This window comes from Muntiacus reevesi, chromosome 17 (genome assembly GCF_963930625.1).
Source record: "Muntiacus reevesi chromosome 17, mMunRee1.1, whole genome shotgun sequence".
Classification (NCBI taxonomy): domain Eukaryota; kingdom Metazoa; phylum Chordata; class Mammalia; order Artiodactyla; family Cervidae; genus Muntiacus; species Muntiacus reevesi.
The window spans coordinates 56,125,729-56,140,670 of record NC_089265.1 but is presented as its reverse complement, the minus strand read 5'-3'; positions in this window follow the sequence as shown (position 1 = coordinate 56,140,670).

The following is a 14,942-nucleotide window of genomic DNA, read 5'->3' as shown; positions in this document are numbered from 1 at the left end:
TGTATACTGTCACCCTGCTTGTTTAACTTATATGCAGAGTACATCATGAGAAATGCTGGGCTGGAGGAAGCACAAGCTGAAATCAAGATTGCCGGGAGAAATATCAATAACCTCAGATATGCAGATGACACCACCCTCATGGCAGGAAGCGAAGAACTAAAGAGCCTCTTGATGAAAGTGAAAGAGGAGAGTGAAAAAGCTGACTTAAAACTCAACATTCAGAAAACTAAGATGATGGCATCTGGTCCCATCACTTCATGGCAAATAGATGAAGAAACAGTGGAAACAGTGAGAAACTTTATTTTTTTGGGCTCCAAAATCACTGCAGATGGTGACTGCAGCCATGAAATTAAAAGATGCTTGCTCCTTGGAAGAAAAGTTATGACCAATCTAGACAGCATATTAAAAAGCAGAGACATTACTTTACCAACAAAGGTCCATACAGCCAAGACTATGGTTTTTCCAGTAGTCATGTATGCATGTGAGAGTTGGACTATAAAGAAACCTGAGTGCCAAAGAACTGATGCTTTTGAACTGTGGTGTTGGAGAAGACTCTTGAGAGTCCTTTGGACTGCAAGGAGATCCAACCAGTCCATCCTAAAGGAAATCAGTCCTGAATATTCATTGGAGGGACTGATGCTGAAGCTGAAACTGCAATACTTTTGGCCACCTGATGCAAAGAACTAACTCATTTGAAAAGACCCTGATCTTTCCAGAGGTCTTTTCAAATCTTTTCAAAGATTGGGAAAGATTGAGGGCAGGAGGAGACGGGGACGACAGAGGAGGAGACGGCTAGATGGCATCACCGACTCAATGGACATGAGTTTGAGTAAACTCCGGGAGTTGGCAATGAACAGGGAGGCCTGGCGTGCTGCAGTCCATGGGGTCACAAAAGAGTTGGACACGACTGAGCGACCGAACTGAACTGAAAGAAAGTAGATCCCATTTCTGGATTCTCTATTTGCACGGAAATTATCTAGCTGCTGTAAGTACCGGAGAGGGCAACGGCAAGCCACTCCAGTACTCTTGCCTGGAGAATCCCAGGGACGGAGGAGTCTGTTTTGGGCTGCAGTCCATGGGGTTAGTGAAGAGGCGGACACGACTGAGCGACTTAACTTTCACTTTTCACATTCATGCATTGGAGAAAGAAACGGCAACCCACTCCAGTTTTCTTGCCTGGAGAATCCCAGGGGCGGGGGAGCCTGGTGGGCTGCCGTCTATGGGGTCGCACAGGGTCGGACACGACTGATGCGATTTAGTAGCAGCAGCAGCCGGAGCAGCAGCTGTAAGTACACAAGAGTGGCATCTAGTGGCCACTAGGATGAACTACAGTTTAAAAGGTCAAGTCAGAGAAAGCGTGAGATTCATTTCATCTATCTTGCAGGTTACCAGATTTCCAGATTTCACAGAAATTTTATTTATTTTTAATGGCGACTTACATGGAGTTGTTGAGATTTTCTATTTTTTGTTGAGTTATGATTTTAAGTAACAACAATAACAAATATTACCTACTATTTAACAACAAGAAGATAGATAAAACATAGTCTCGGAATAAATGAAATGTACTTCAAATTGCAAGTTAAAAATGTACCAGATTGTCTTTTCTTCCTTAATAGGAAAATGATACCTGGAAAACTTTATGGACAGCTACGAATGTACATCCTGGTAATTGGGAAATGCGGCTCAGTTGATAAATGCTTTCTTCAACATCCTCTGCTTCAGTATTCCCAGCACTGGAGACGTGGCCCCCTCCACTACCTCCTTCCAGCTCTAGTACGAAGGAGATTTCTCTTTAGGTAAGAGTTAAATTGGCAGCCTCAACCCATAGGTACTGATTTTGGTCCCGGGCAGTCTCCATGAAAAAGCCTAAACCCTTTTTTATTTTGATGTGTGAAAGTAGCTCTCTGATCCTCAGTGCTCACCTCCCATGATCTCCTTCCTAGGCTGAATCCCCGTGTTCCCTCAGCCAGTATTTACACCCTCAGCTGGCAGAGCAATAAAGTACATTCTAAGCCTTCCAGGAGTCTGGTTGCTACAAAGTGAATATTACAGACATTCCCGAAAAGATCCCGGGAAAGATTAGAAATCAGAAGGCTAACCAATTCAGAGCTGTAGAGAAGTCTACTTCTTCACCAACCTTCTTGGCAGACAGGCAGTAGGCACCTGGGGCTACAGTATCTTATATTACAAAGTGTATCATTTGTAGTTGGCGATCGACTCTCCTGCCCCACGCCTTCTGAGTCAGTGAATAATGCTGAGTTCTTTCATGGATCACACTCCATTACTGACCTTCCGAAGCTTCTTGCCAGTGGTCTGTGCTTTCAATAGGAACAGATGGGTTAGTCTGCCGTTTAATTTGTTCTAGCTGTGACTGATTAAAAGAGAGGACTAATACGCCCTGCCTATTTAAGGACATTTTTCAGACATTGCACCCCACTTCTATTGGCCATTCCTAGCTCCAAGGGAGGCTGTGCTGTCGTTGTTCTAATAATAACAGTGAAGGGGAAAACGGAGGTTGGACACAACCAGTCACGCTGACAACTAGCTTGTGCCACAAGTGCAAGACCAGACAGAGGTCAAATGATCACTGATCAATCCCAGTGGTCAGCCTCTCTGTAAAACCTCTATACTTAACACCACAGTGTACGGGACTCCACACCTAAAATCCCCTAAAACAAGACGGAAGACAATGTCCAGTGGGCAAACCTGGGACCAATGGAAATATATCCGGGAGGACCATGATCATTTGAGCAAATGGGCTGTTTGAACTCAGATCTTCTGGTTTAGTGCTTCCCTGCAGGAATTCCTTCCCCACACTTGTCAGACATGTGATGTGTTTCCAGAGCCTGAAAACCCTAATAAAAATAAGTTAAGGAATTTAGAAGCCTGGGGGAACGATTCCCCTGTGAGAATTAAAACTTCATGATCAACACAGAGCTGTCACTAGTTCAAAGGAATCCACTGATAACACATCAGATGCAAATGTAGGAAACACTGAAACAGAGATTGGAGCATTAAGGTTGGCAGTTCTTGAACAGAAAGGGGGCAGCAAGGAGAGAAGTGGTCTCCGTCTAATCTGTCTTGCCTGTAGCTGTTGCCACCTTAGAAGCAGTGATGCTGTGGATCGGCGCACAAAGAGGGAGAGTGCGTCAGCCAGTGAAGAGCATCTTTTTCTGACTCTTAGTGACGTCACATCAATAGCTCAGAATTGACCCTGGTTGGAATATTTACACCTCCCCTCCCCAGAAACTGGCAAAAGCTACATATCATGACGTCCCCCTCTGCCCCGCAGAGAGTCAACCCACCAGCACACACTAGTTATGAGTGTATGTTTGTGGCCTGGTCTGTTTCTATCAGTAAGTCATTTCTATAAATAAAATAAATATTGGTAAGTTCATACACATAGGAGACTTATACAAATCCTACGAGTGGGGTCAGAAAAAACAACAAACTTTGGAGGCAGTTTGTTTGCATTTGCCTCACATTGGCAGTTTCAACAAGTGATTCTGTGTGGTTCTATTAAAGTTGCTAGCAGTTCTGAACACTCATGCCATTTGAAAACTTTCCAGTAACGACTGCTGTCTTTTCCAAATATTGCAGTATTCACCATAGGCTACAGTTCTTTGTAAATACTTAACAGATGAGCTGCAAAAAGAAAAAGATGTGATTGTTGCTATAGGATACACAAACATGAAATCAGAAACTGCTCCAAAATCTGAATTGGCAAGAGCGATATTTTTTTTGGAAAACTAAGGACTGGATTTATTTGCTCAGTATGCGTTTTACTTTCAGTAAAGTAAGGACATCCAGACAGGGGATCTCCAGTCAGGCCCAGACAGAAGCCATGAGCAAGAGCAATATTGAATTCAATGGCAAAATCAAGACTATATATATATATATTTATATATAAATTTAAAATTTATATATATATATATATATATATATATATATATATAATTAAAAGGAAATGAGCTTCTGTGAAGCAACGTGTACCCTACAGGACACCCACCTTGAAGATGTTTACATGCTCAGTGAGTGTTGCTCAGTCGTGTCTGACTCTTCGAAACTCCATGGACTGTAGCCCGTCAGGCTCCTCTGTCCATGAAATTCTCCAAGCCAGAATCCTGGAGTGGGTTGCCGTTTCCTTCTCTAGGGAATCTTCCTGACTCAGGTCTTCTGCATTGCAGACAGATGCTTTACTGTCTGAGCTACGGTCACTAGCGTAGAAGTGAAGATGTTTGGGACATTCTTAATTCAGTCAACATCGATGCAAAATGAACGTTTCCTACATCTGGAATATTGGTCACAAGGCAATGATCGAGACTATCTTTAACTCTTATTTTTTTTTAAGTTGGAACAGTTGATTCTTTCTTTTTTTTACATTCTATTTTCTTCCTTCTTTAAATATTTATTTATTTGGTTTTGCCAGGTCTTAGTTACGGCATGGAGGATCTTTTAACTGTGTCATGGGAATCCTTACTTCCCCAACTACAGATGGAACCCAGTAACCAACCCTACATTGGAAATGTGGAGTCTTACATACTGGGCCACCAGGAAAGACCCGATAGTTCATTTTTCAAATGATAACTTTTAAACATCAAATATTTGCAGTATGCTATTTCAATTTTAAGTGATTTTATTTGGCCTTTATTGGGGGTTAACACTCCCTTCGTCTTAATGTTTTCTATACCCAGTGTCTGTATTAGATAGAGAACATTTTCCCACGTTATTGAAATAATCTTGTCATAACATATTGATTCATAATCTTAAGAAACTGTAAAACCACGTTATTTACTGAAAACTTCTGAAACTTTCAGCATTAGTCTATCACAGAGAATTATTCACTATTTATTATCATGGTCACTCATTATTTAAAAGCAGGTAAGTAATTGTTATGAATAGTGCATAATGACTCATGATTTCAGAAATTCTCAAGGATTCCTGAAAATTCCAGTTTGTCACTCCTCACTGTTGAGCATTAGTGTCAGCTGGGAATTTGGAAACATTATTCTGGATCATTGACTGTCGAACTTTTTGAAGCAGTAGAACTTTTGTTTTTTTTTTTAATCAAGCAAAATTTATCTTGGAAACCAAAGGTATAAAAGAGATAAAAATGAAACTGGCTGAAAGAGACGGAAGAATAAGTAGATCTGATTCTGTCCTAAACTCTGCAACCAAATGGCTGAATGCCTTGGGATTCATCACTTTCGGGTCTCGAGGTCTTGGTTTCCTCATCCGTAAACTACAGTCGATACTGCTCCCCCAGGTTCCCATGCATGTTGGAGACAGTTGCGACAGTGCTGCAGAAGAGCTCTGCAACCCAGGGACAACTTGCAGAGCGTCAGATGCTGGGCAGATAGAGGACTTGCACACACCTGATCCAGTCCTTGTGTTGTGAGCCCGAGGGGAGAGCAAGGACCCCAGACTCCACGCGCCCCCCTCGGCTGCTTTCCTAGGACTGTCTCTGCTGGTGTCCCTCCCTTTTAAGGACTGTGACTTCAAGATGTAAAGGAGACCTTAGTGTGGGATCAAGCAGCAAAACACAGAAATGTTTATTCCTCACATAAAAAGTGTGAGTTATAAAAAGGGGGGGTTGAATTTTGAAGAATTTCAAAGTTCACCAACATGGGGGCCAGAAAATTGTATTGGGTTGGTCGAAAAATCTGTCCAGGGTTTTCTGTAACACAGGATGGAAACCTGAATGGACTTTTTGGCCAACTCAATATTTCAGTCTGGAATTGCCACACAATGTAGAGAAATGTCAGTTCCCGTGCAGAACCTCAGATCACAAGTCTGTAGAAGGCCAGGAGGGCTAGGGTGATTTCACTTTTCCACTTAGAGGATTCATGCTGCCTTATTTCTGCTTTATTGACTATGCCAAAGCCTTTGACTGTGTGGATCATAATAAACTGTGAAAAATTCTGAAAGAGATGGGAATACCAGACCATCTGACCTGCTTCTTGAGAAACCTATATGCAGGTCAGGAAGCAACAGTTAGAACTGGACATGGAACAACAGACTGGTTCCAAATAGGAAAAGGAGTACGCCAAGGTTGTATATTGTCACCCTGCTTATTTAACTTATATGCAGAGTACATCATGAGAAATGCTGGGCTGGATGAAGTACAAGCTGGAATCAAGATTGCTGGGAGAAACATCAAAAACCTCAGATATGCAGATGACACCAGCCTTATGGCAGAAAGTGAAGAAGAACTAAAGAGTCTCTTGATGAAAGTGAAAGAGGAGAGTGAAAAAGTTGGCTTAAAGCTCAACATTCAGAAAACTAAGATCATGGCATCTGGTCCCATCACTTCATGGCAAATAGATGGGGAAACAATGGAAACAGTGGCTGACTATTTTTCTGGGCTCCAAAATCACTGCTGATGGTGATTGCAGCCATGAAATTAAAAGACGCTTACTCTTTGGAAGGATTATGACCAACCTAGACAGCATATTAAAAATCAGAGACATTACTTTGCCAACAGAGGTCTGTCTAGTCAAGGCTATGGTTTTTCCAGTGGTCATGTATGGATTTGAGAGTTGAACTGTGAAGAAAGCTGAGTGCAGAAGAATTGATGCTTTTGAACTGTGGTGTTGGAGAAGACTCTTGAGAGTCCCTTGGACTGCAAGGAGATCCAACCAGTCCATCCTGAAGGAGATCAGTCCTGGGTGTTCATTGGAGGAACTGATGTTGAAGCTGAAACTCCAATACTTTGGCCACCTGATGCGAAGAGCTGACTCATTGGAAAAGACCCTGATGCTGGGAGGGATTGGGGGCAGGAGGAGAAGGGGACGACAGAGGATGAGATGGTTGGATGGCACCACCGACTCAATGGACTTGGGTTTGGGTGGACTCCGGGAGTTGGTGATAGTGAGGGAGGCCTGGCGTGATGCAGTTCATGGGGTCGCAAAGAGCTGGACATGACTGAGCAGCTGAACTGAACTGAACTGAACTGATGCTTACATAGAAAAAGGAGTCAATTTTGTTCATGCTTGCCCAGAGTGTTCCTGCTAAGTGGAGCCTCACCATTCCTCTGCCCAGAGAGCTCTTTTTGCAAATAACAAGAATCAGAGTTAAGTTTGCTTTTCTTAACCTTTGTATTATCTTTTTAAAAAATAATGCTACATGGAATGAAAAACAAGACAGACTTGTTAAAACAAGTTCAAACAACCCAGAAGACGGTAAAGTAAACAGTGTTTCCTTCTCCCTCCAAGCCTATTCCCAGTGGTAATCATATCCTTCCAGATTTTTCTCTGTGTTTATACAAACATACAAACATATGTGTAATTTAGGAGTTTTTTGGTTTTTTCCCCTTAAGAAGAAAGGCTATTTGTTTCTTTGCTCCCCTTTTATTCTTATAAGGCCCTTCTATAACTTACTTTTATTTCTCTATTTATAATAGGCAGTTTCCAAATCAGTACATTTTGTAATGACTATTATTCCATTTTGTGGGTTTGTTTATATCAGTATAGGCTTTCCTGGTGGCTCAGGTGGTAAATAATCCGCCTGCAATGCAGGAGACCCAGGTTCGATCCCTGGGTCGGGAAGATCCCCTGAAGAAGGAAATAGCAACCCACTCCAGTGCTCTTGCCTGGAGAATCCCATGGACAGAGGAATCTGGTGAGCACAATCCACGGGGTTGCAAAGAGACAGGCACGACTGAGTGACTTTCAATCCCTCACTTATATTAATATGTTTCTCTGTTGATTGTCCTTGTTTGCATACTTTGCTGTTCCCGCCGGATAGGAGTGGGATTCCTGGAGATGCACATCACATAATACCTAGCACAACCTGTCAGTCACCGCGTTGTTCCTCTCACCCCACTCATTTGAGAAGTATGGTTTCTGTCTTCTCATCCTTTTCCCTAAGGTAGTCCATTCCATCTATGCCTGGAGCCCCACAGCCTTCTTCAGCTCTAATACTTGTGAGACAGGAAGGCAGCAGGGCAAAAGAAGGACCGCAACTAGCTCCAAGATGCTGGACTTGACCTTGAGCCTCAGTACGCCCACTGTAACATATCGGCACACCCCAGACACCGTGATGGTTCCAAGGACGACTACAGAAGCTCAGAAAGTGGGCATTGACCCAATTCCTGGAAACCCCCACCCCTTCCCCAAAATAGCTGCAATACTCCTCCCACTCATTAGTCGGTATAATTCCTGCGTACTCTGTTGCTGCTGCTGCTGCTCCTAAGTCGCTTCAGTTGTGTCCAACTCTGCGCGACCCCATAGACGGCAGCCCACCAGGCTCCCCCGTCCCTGGGATTCTTCAGGCAAGAACACTGGAGTGGGTTGCCATTTCCTTCTCCAAAGCACGCATGCATGCTAAGTCGCTTCAATCGTGTCCGACTCTGTGCGACCCTATGGACAGCAGCCCTCCAGGCTCCTCTGTCCACAGGACTCTCTAAGCAAGAATACTGGAGCGGGTTGCCTTGCCTTTCTCCAGGGGATCTTCCCAACCCAGGGATCAAACCTGAGTCTCTTATGTCTCCTGCCTTGGCCAGCGTGTTTTTTACCACTAGCGCCACCTGGGAAGCCCAGACGATATAATTACCCACCCCTATAAAAAATGACAATCCGATACCCAGGTGCCTCTCTTGCCTTCCCAGGGGGCCCACACTCTGTCCATGGAGTGTGTTTCTTCCCTGAATAAATCTTCTTTCTCATTGCTATGGCTTGCTCTTGAATGCTTTCCTGCATGAAACCAAGAACCCACAATTGACAGCCATCCCAGGGACTTGGTCGGACGTGACCTGGAATGTGACCATCCTCTCTCTCCCCACTCTCATTCCTGCAACACTTGGGACTCTAGGAGGGAGTCTGTTTCCTTGTCTTTTTCTTTCCAACTTCTAGAGGCTGTCCTCATTCCTTAGCTGGTGATCCCCTTCCACTTTGGGGTCTTTTTCATATTACATCACTCTGACCTGTTCCTCAGACTTCCCTCTTCCACAGTTAAGGACCATTTTGATTTCACTGGGCCCATGTGGATAACCCAGGATAATCTTATTTTAAGGGCAACTGATTAGCAACTGTAATTCCACCAGCAACTGTAATTCCCTTTTCCAGGTATATGAGCAAGGAGATCAAACCAGTCAGTCCTAAAGGAAAACGAACCCTGAATATTCATTGGAAGGACTGATGCTGAAGCTGAAGCTCCAATACTGTGGCCATCTGAGGCAAAGAGCCAACTCTTTGGAAAAGACTTTGATGCTGGGAAAACTTGAGGGCAGGAGGAGAAGGGGGCAACAGAGGATGAGATGGCTGGATGGTCCATTGATCATTGACTCAATGGACATGAGTTTGAGTAAACTCCTGGAGATGGTGAAGGACAGGGAAGCCTGGCGTGCTGCAGTCCATGGGGTCACAAAGAGTCAGACTCGATTGGGCAATTGAACATCAGGGGCAGCCCCTCCCAGCAGTGGGCCCTCTTATCTCCCTAGGCTGCAAGATGGGGAGGAGCCAGGAAGAGGGCAGGGGTGGTGAGCTGCCTTAGCAAGCTCTCAGTCTTGCCTGAACTGGGGACCTGGGATCAGGATCCACGTGCTGTCTCAGGAGGCAGAAGGTAGGTAGGTGTCTAGCCAAGACTTGGCTGACTCCCAGGATGCTCCCACTAGCCTCCCAAACCCTCCTCAACGCCCCCCTCAGTCCCTGAAGTTCCTGGAGTCACCCTCACATCCAGATCCCAGAGTTTTCTAGAAACTTAACAACCATCCCCCTACTCCTCCGCCTTGTCTACCTCAACCATGTGAATTAGGCAAAATGTGTCTGTGTGTCTGTCTGTCCTGAGAATTTGTCACCATTACATGTCTATGTTTGATTGGGTTTTTATATATCCTTCTCAGATTGAAGTTGGTTCACTTTTTAACTTAGAAAAACTAATTTTGTCCTTTTCCTTTGTTGGTTTCTTGCTTTTCCTTATTCAAAAGCAAACCACTGATCACAGGAAATACAGATAGACAAAAAGGAAAAACCTGAACCACACAAACAGCCCCACCCACCCGGAGACAATCACTAGTTAACACCTGGGCACGGCGCTATCCAGACATTCTTCTTTGCATCCAAGTGTATTTTAACAGAAATTGAATTTTACCACAGGGCACATTTCTAGTTCTCTAATTCCCTCTTCTTTTTACTTACGGATGTATGATAAATGCCCTTTCGTGGTGAAGGGTTTAAATCTACCCCATTGTTTTTACACCTGCCTAGTGTCTGATGTTCTGTCTCTGCTAGGATTTGCCCCACCAGCCTCCTCTGATCGGCATTTGAGCCCATGCCTAATATTCACTCTTACAAATGCACTGGATGAATGCATCTGAGTGTGTGTGTGTGAGAGCGTGTGTGCGTGCAGCCGTGTCTGTCTTTTCAAGTGTCGTGTCCTGAGGGGAGCAGGGATTGGCAGCGCACAATGACCCTTTTCAACTCCTTGGAACAAGTGGTTTCCTTTAAGGAAGGTACTTTTCCGGAAAACATGTTATTTCAGGGACTCCTGATTCCAGAATCCAGTGTGTTCCAGAGAGAAGCACCAGGCTGGTGGCGGCCGGGATGGGGGAGGAAGGGCGGGGGCTCCTCACAGCTGGGCTTCCAGGCTCTTCCCTCTCTCCTATAACCTCTAGACAAGGGGGCAGGACTCCCACCTCCTCTACCCCTGGCTGGAGCCCAGCTAGTGAGTGGCGGGGGCAGAGCGCAGTCGGAGCTGGGGGACGCAGAGCGGGTTCTCTGCCCCATCGTCCTGGGGCGGACCCGGGCGCGGAGCGGGACTGTCCATATGGCAGGGAGGCCAAGGCGGGGCAGCCCGGGGCTGCGGGCGGTTAACCTGGAAGTCCAACCTTCCGCAGAGTTATCTGGGGTGAGGTTTCGTGGGCTGCCCCTTTAAAGTGTATTCGGCAAAGACTGCATCCTCTTCAAAGACAGATCCAGGTGGGGCATGTGCGTGCAAGGCTTTTGTCTAGAAAAACCCAGGGTAAATCCAATCCCTGGTGTTCCTGCCTTCCCTTCATCCTGAAGATATGAGATGGGTCGGATGAGAATTCCGGTCCCATTTACAGAGAGGGCAGGTTAGCTTTCTGCCTGCAGGTTCCAGCAGCGCTGGGAGGCACTGTTCTGGAGCACCCCACAGTGGGGACTCAGGTCCCTCAACTATAAAATGGAGACAGTAGGGAATGCTGCTGGGAAAGATGCTCATCACAGCGTTTACTGTGATGGGATCACAGTGAACATCGAAGAGAGGTTGGATAAAAAGCATAATGCCTGGTACCCAGTAAGAGTCCAATAAATAGGAAAAAAATCACTGCAGACAGTGACTCAGCCATGAAATTAAGACACTTCCTCCTTGGAAGGAAAGCTGTGACAAACCCAGACACTATATTAAAAAAGCAGAGTTATCACTCTGCCAACAAAAGTCGATAGAGTAAAATCTATGGTTTTTCCATTAATCCTGTATGGATGTGAGAGTTGGGCCATGAAGAAGGCTGAGCACTGAAGAACTGATGCTTTTGAACTGTGGTGTTGGAGAAGACTCTTGAGAGTCCCTTGGACTGCAAGGAGATCCAACCAGTCCATCCTAAAGGAGATCAGTCCTGAATGTTCATTGGAAGGACTGATGCTGCAGTGTACCTGATGCCAAGGGCCAACTCACTGGAAAAGACCCTGATGCAAGGAAAGACTGAAGGCAGGAGGAGAGGAGGTCACAGAGGATGAGATGACTGGATGGCATCACCGACTCAGTGAACCTGAGTTTGACCAAGTGCCGGGAGATAGTGAAGGACGGGGAAGACATGCGTGCTGCAGTCCATGAGGCTGCAAAATGTCAGACACGACGGAGCAGCTGAACAACAATCACTAGTAACTGAATGAGCAGAGAGAACGCTGCATTTGGAGCCTGAGAGACGGGGGTTCCAATGCAGCTCTGCCCAGCTTTCCAGGTGACCTTGAGCAGCCCCTTCCCTCGCTTCCACCAAGTAAACACTCCCAGCCTTGCCAGTCTCTTGGTACCAGCTTTAGCTTCTGTCCTTACACTGCCATCTCCTCCGTCTCCAGAGATGCTCCGTGCTGGCCGGTTACAGAGTTCCCCACCCCCATCTTACACAGTGGGCTGCCGTGGGTGGAAGGGCAGAGCACTTCAGGCCAACACACACCACAACATAAATACACACCACACAACATGCACACATGAACATACACACCACACAACATGCACACTCACACCTTACAGCATACACACATAGATGCCACACATGCACTCCACACGTGAGAACAGCAGGACGGCTGCTCCTGTCTGCTGTGGGTCATCAGTCCAGGCTCTCCTTGACCTCGGCTCCCCAGACCCATCTCTGAGCAGACGCTCCTGCTTCACTGAGTAAACAGACCATCTGGCGTGATGCCCTCCTCTCCCTCCTCCCCCACCACACACACAACATGAGCGTTTACCGGTACTCTTGAGCATCTTTTCCAGCAGCATTCCCTCGCCCCCACTTGCCTGACTCCTTGACTCCCACCCCACCCCTTCCGTGGGGCTCCTCCTTGCTGACAATTGTCACTGTCTCCCTCTGCAGTCCTTCTCCTTCAGCTCTTTGCATGTTCAACCTCCCTCGCCTGCTTAAAAACACCAATAATAAGCTCTCCTTCAAGGCCATGCCCCTCTGGCCACAATACATCGCCCTTCTTCCATTCAGATAATCTTCAGTCCTTATCCTCTGCTGACTCAGCTCCCACTGACGTCACTGCCCCTGAGCACGCACACGTGAGAACACACACAAACACACTGCGGACATGTGTGTGCATGCATACCGCCCATAGGGCTGCTCCCTGCACGCCGCTCAAGCTATTCTCACCAAGGTCATTGTCAACGGTCCATTGCAAAATCTGAGGCCTCTTCTGGGCCTTCACCTCCCTGATGCTTCAGCCAGTTAACCCCCGTCTCTGAGAACCACTCCCTCCCTCGTAGGATTGCCAGATAAAATACTGACACCCCAGTTCAATTTGAACCTCAGATAGACAACGAGTAATGTTTTAGTGTAAGTATGTCCCCAATACTGCCTGGGACGTACGTATACTAAAAATTATCTGTTGTCTACCTGAAATTAAAATTAACCAGATGCCCTGTATTTTTATTTGCTAAATCTGGAACCCTACTCCCAACCTTCCTGCCCCTTCTCTAGCTGCTCCTCCTGGTCCCATCTCCCTTTTGTCAGCCGGCTCCAGGGTGCTGGCCTTGACTGCCTGCCTTTCTCAAATGCCCTGCGTTCCTGGGACATCCTCTCCCTAACCCTCGGCTCCACCTCCACGCAGTGCTGGCCACTCCCCGAGTCTCCCAGGACCTTTCCTCCAGCTCCCACTGCAGAAGCCACTGCTCCCCTGTAGCAACAGCAGCGCCCACGTGTGTGTGCTGGGGAAGACGGCTCCCGCCCAGACCGACAAGCCAGGCTGCCTCTTCGCTGCCTTCGCTTGTCCGGAAACATACTGGCCAAGTGTGGCAAGAAGGGGTTCCCGCAGGAGCTGGCTGTGTTTCATTCCTGGCCCCCACTCTATCTGAACCCCTACGCCCTGCTGCACACATTCTCTGAATCTCCAGTCCTGCCAGTCCCTCTGGGGGGGCCCCCCCAAACTCTTCTTGTTGAAGTGCCTACTTTTCTTCAAGTCCAGCTCAAAGATCACCTCCTCCCGGGTTCCCCGGGGACTCCCAGCTCTCTCTCCTCTGAGCACCCTTGTCCAGATGACTAAATTGGGTGTTCACCAGTTGCTGGGACTGGGTCTTGGTGACTTTCACGTTCCCTGGGTGGGGCCTGGTACACAGTCGGTGCTCAGCCAGTGTTTTTTGAATGGAGGAGTGAATGGGTGATGGAATGAATGAATGAATGCATGAGTCGGCGAGGAAGTAAGGCTCAGCAAGTAGGTGGAGTAAGTGGACAGATGGACAGATGGGTGGGTAGGTGGGTGGGTGAGTGAGTGAGCCAATGAGAGCTTGGGGCTTGACAGACTGCTCGCCCACAGAGCGAGGCTGCCCCCTCGCCATTGCTTGCTCTCAGGGCTGAGTCCAGCCTACAGACCTTCCTCCACAGACTCAGGGAAGAATGTGACCACACCACACAGAGGCAAAGCCCTGGACCCGGGGTCATGACACTTGGGTCCGGCTGAAGGTGCTGGGCCTCCAGCAGAGCTAACTCTGCTTGAGGACAGACAGAGGCTGAGGCCCACTCCTTTCTCTCCCCCCAGACCTTGTACCTCCTCCAGCTGTGCCCACCGGGAGCTCCTGCACCCGGTATTTCTCTCTGCCTGGACACGCTCACCCGGCTCTGAGAACAGGCCGCTGCTGAGCTCCCGTGGAGAGGTGCTCACAGGACGCCTCCACGGAAGGACTTCAGGGCCAGCCTGTGCCAGGAGCCACATTGCCTGAGGCCGAACCTCGGGGGCGGGGGCTCTCAGAGAAGAGCAAAGATGGGGGGTAAGGGCCTGCATCACCTTTAACTCCTTCCTCTATCTAATCCTGCTTCCCCCTCCTTCCCCTCATGGCTGTTGATTCCTATAAACATCTCACACCCCACAACTCTGTCTGGGCTTCGCTTTCAGAGAACGTGAACCGAACAGTTCACTCCGCTCAGCTGAGGCCCTCTGGGGCCTCCCTGCGGCACTCCACATGCATCTATGAAGGCTCTGCTTGCGGGCTCTAGGGTCCAGAGAGACCGACACTTAGGACCGACACAGGGCCTTCCCTCTGCTGTGCCTCTCCCCTCCCCAGACTCACCCCTCTCCACCAGCCTGACTCTCTCCCTGGCTCCTTACACCTCTGCACTTTCACAGCCCCAAGCATCTCTCTCTGCGAGTCCTTCTATGGCAGCCACATGGCCAGAGTGGCCCGTCCAGGCCCTCTCAGGGGCCAGACCTCCTCTCTGGGTCAGTCCTGCCCCCTTCAATGCCAGGTCCTGGGAGAGTCATTCCTTCAGTGCT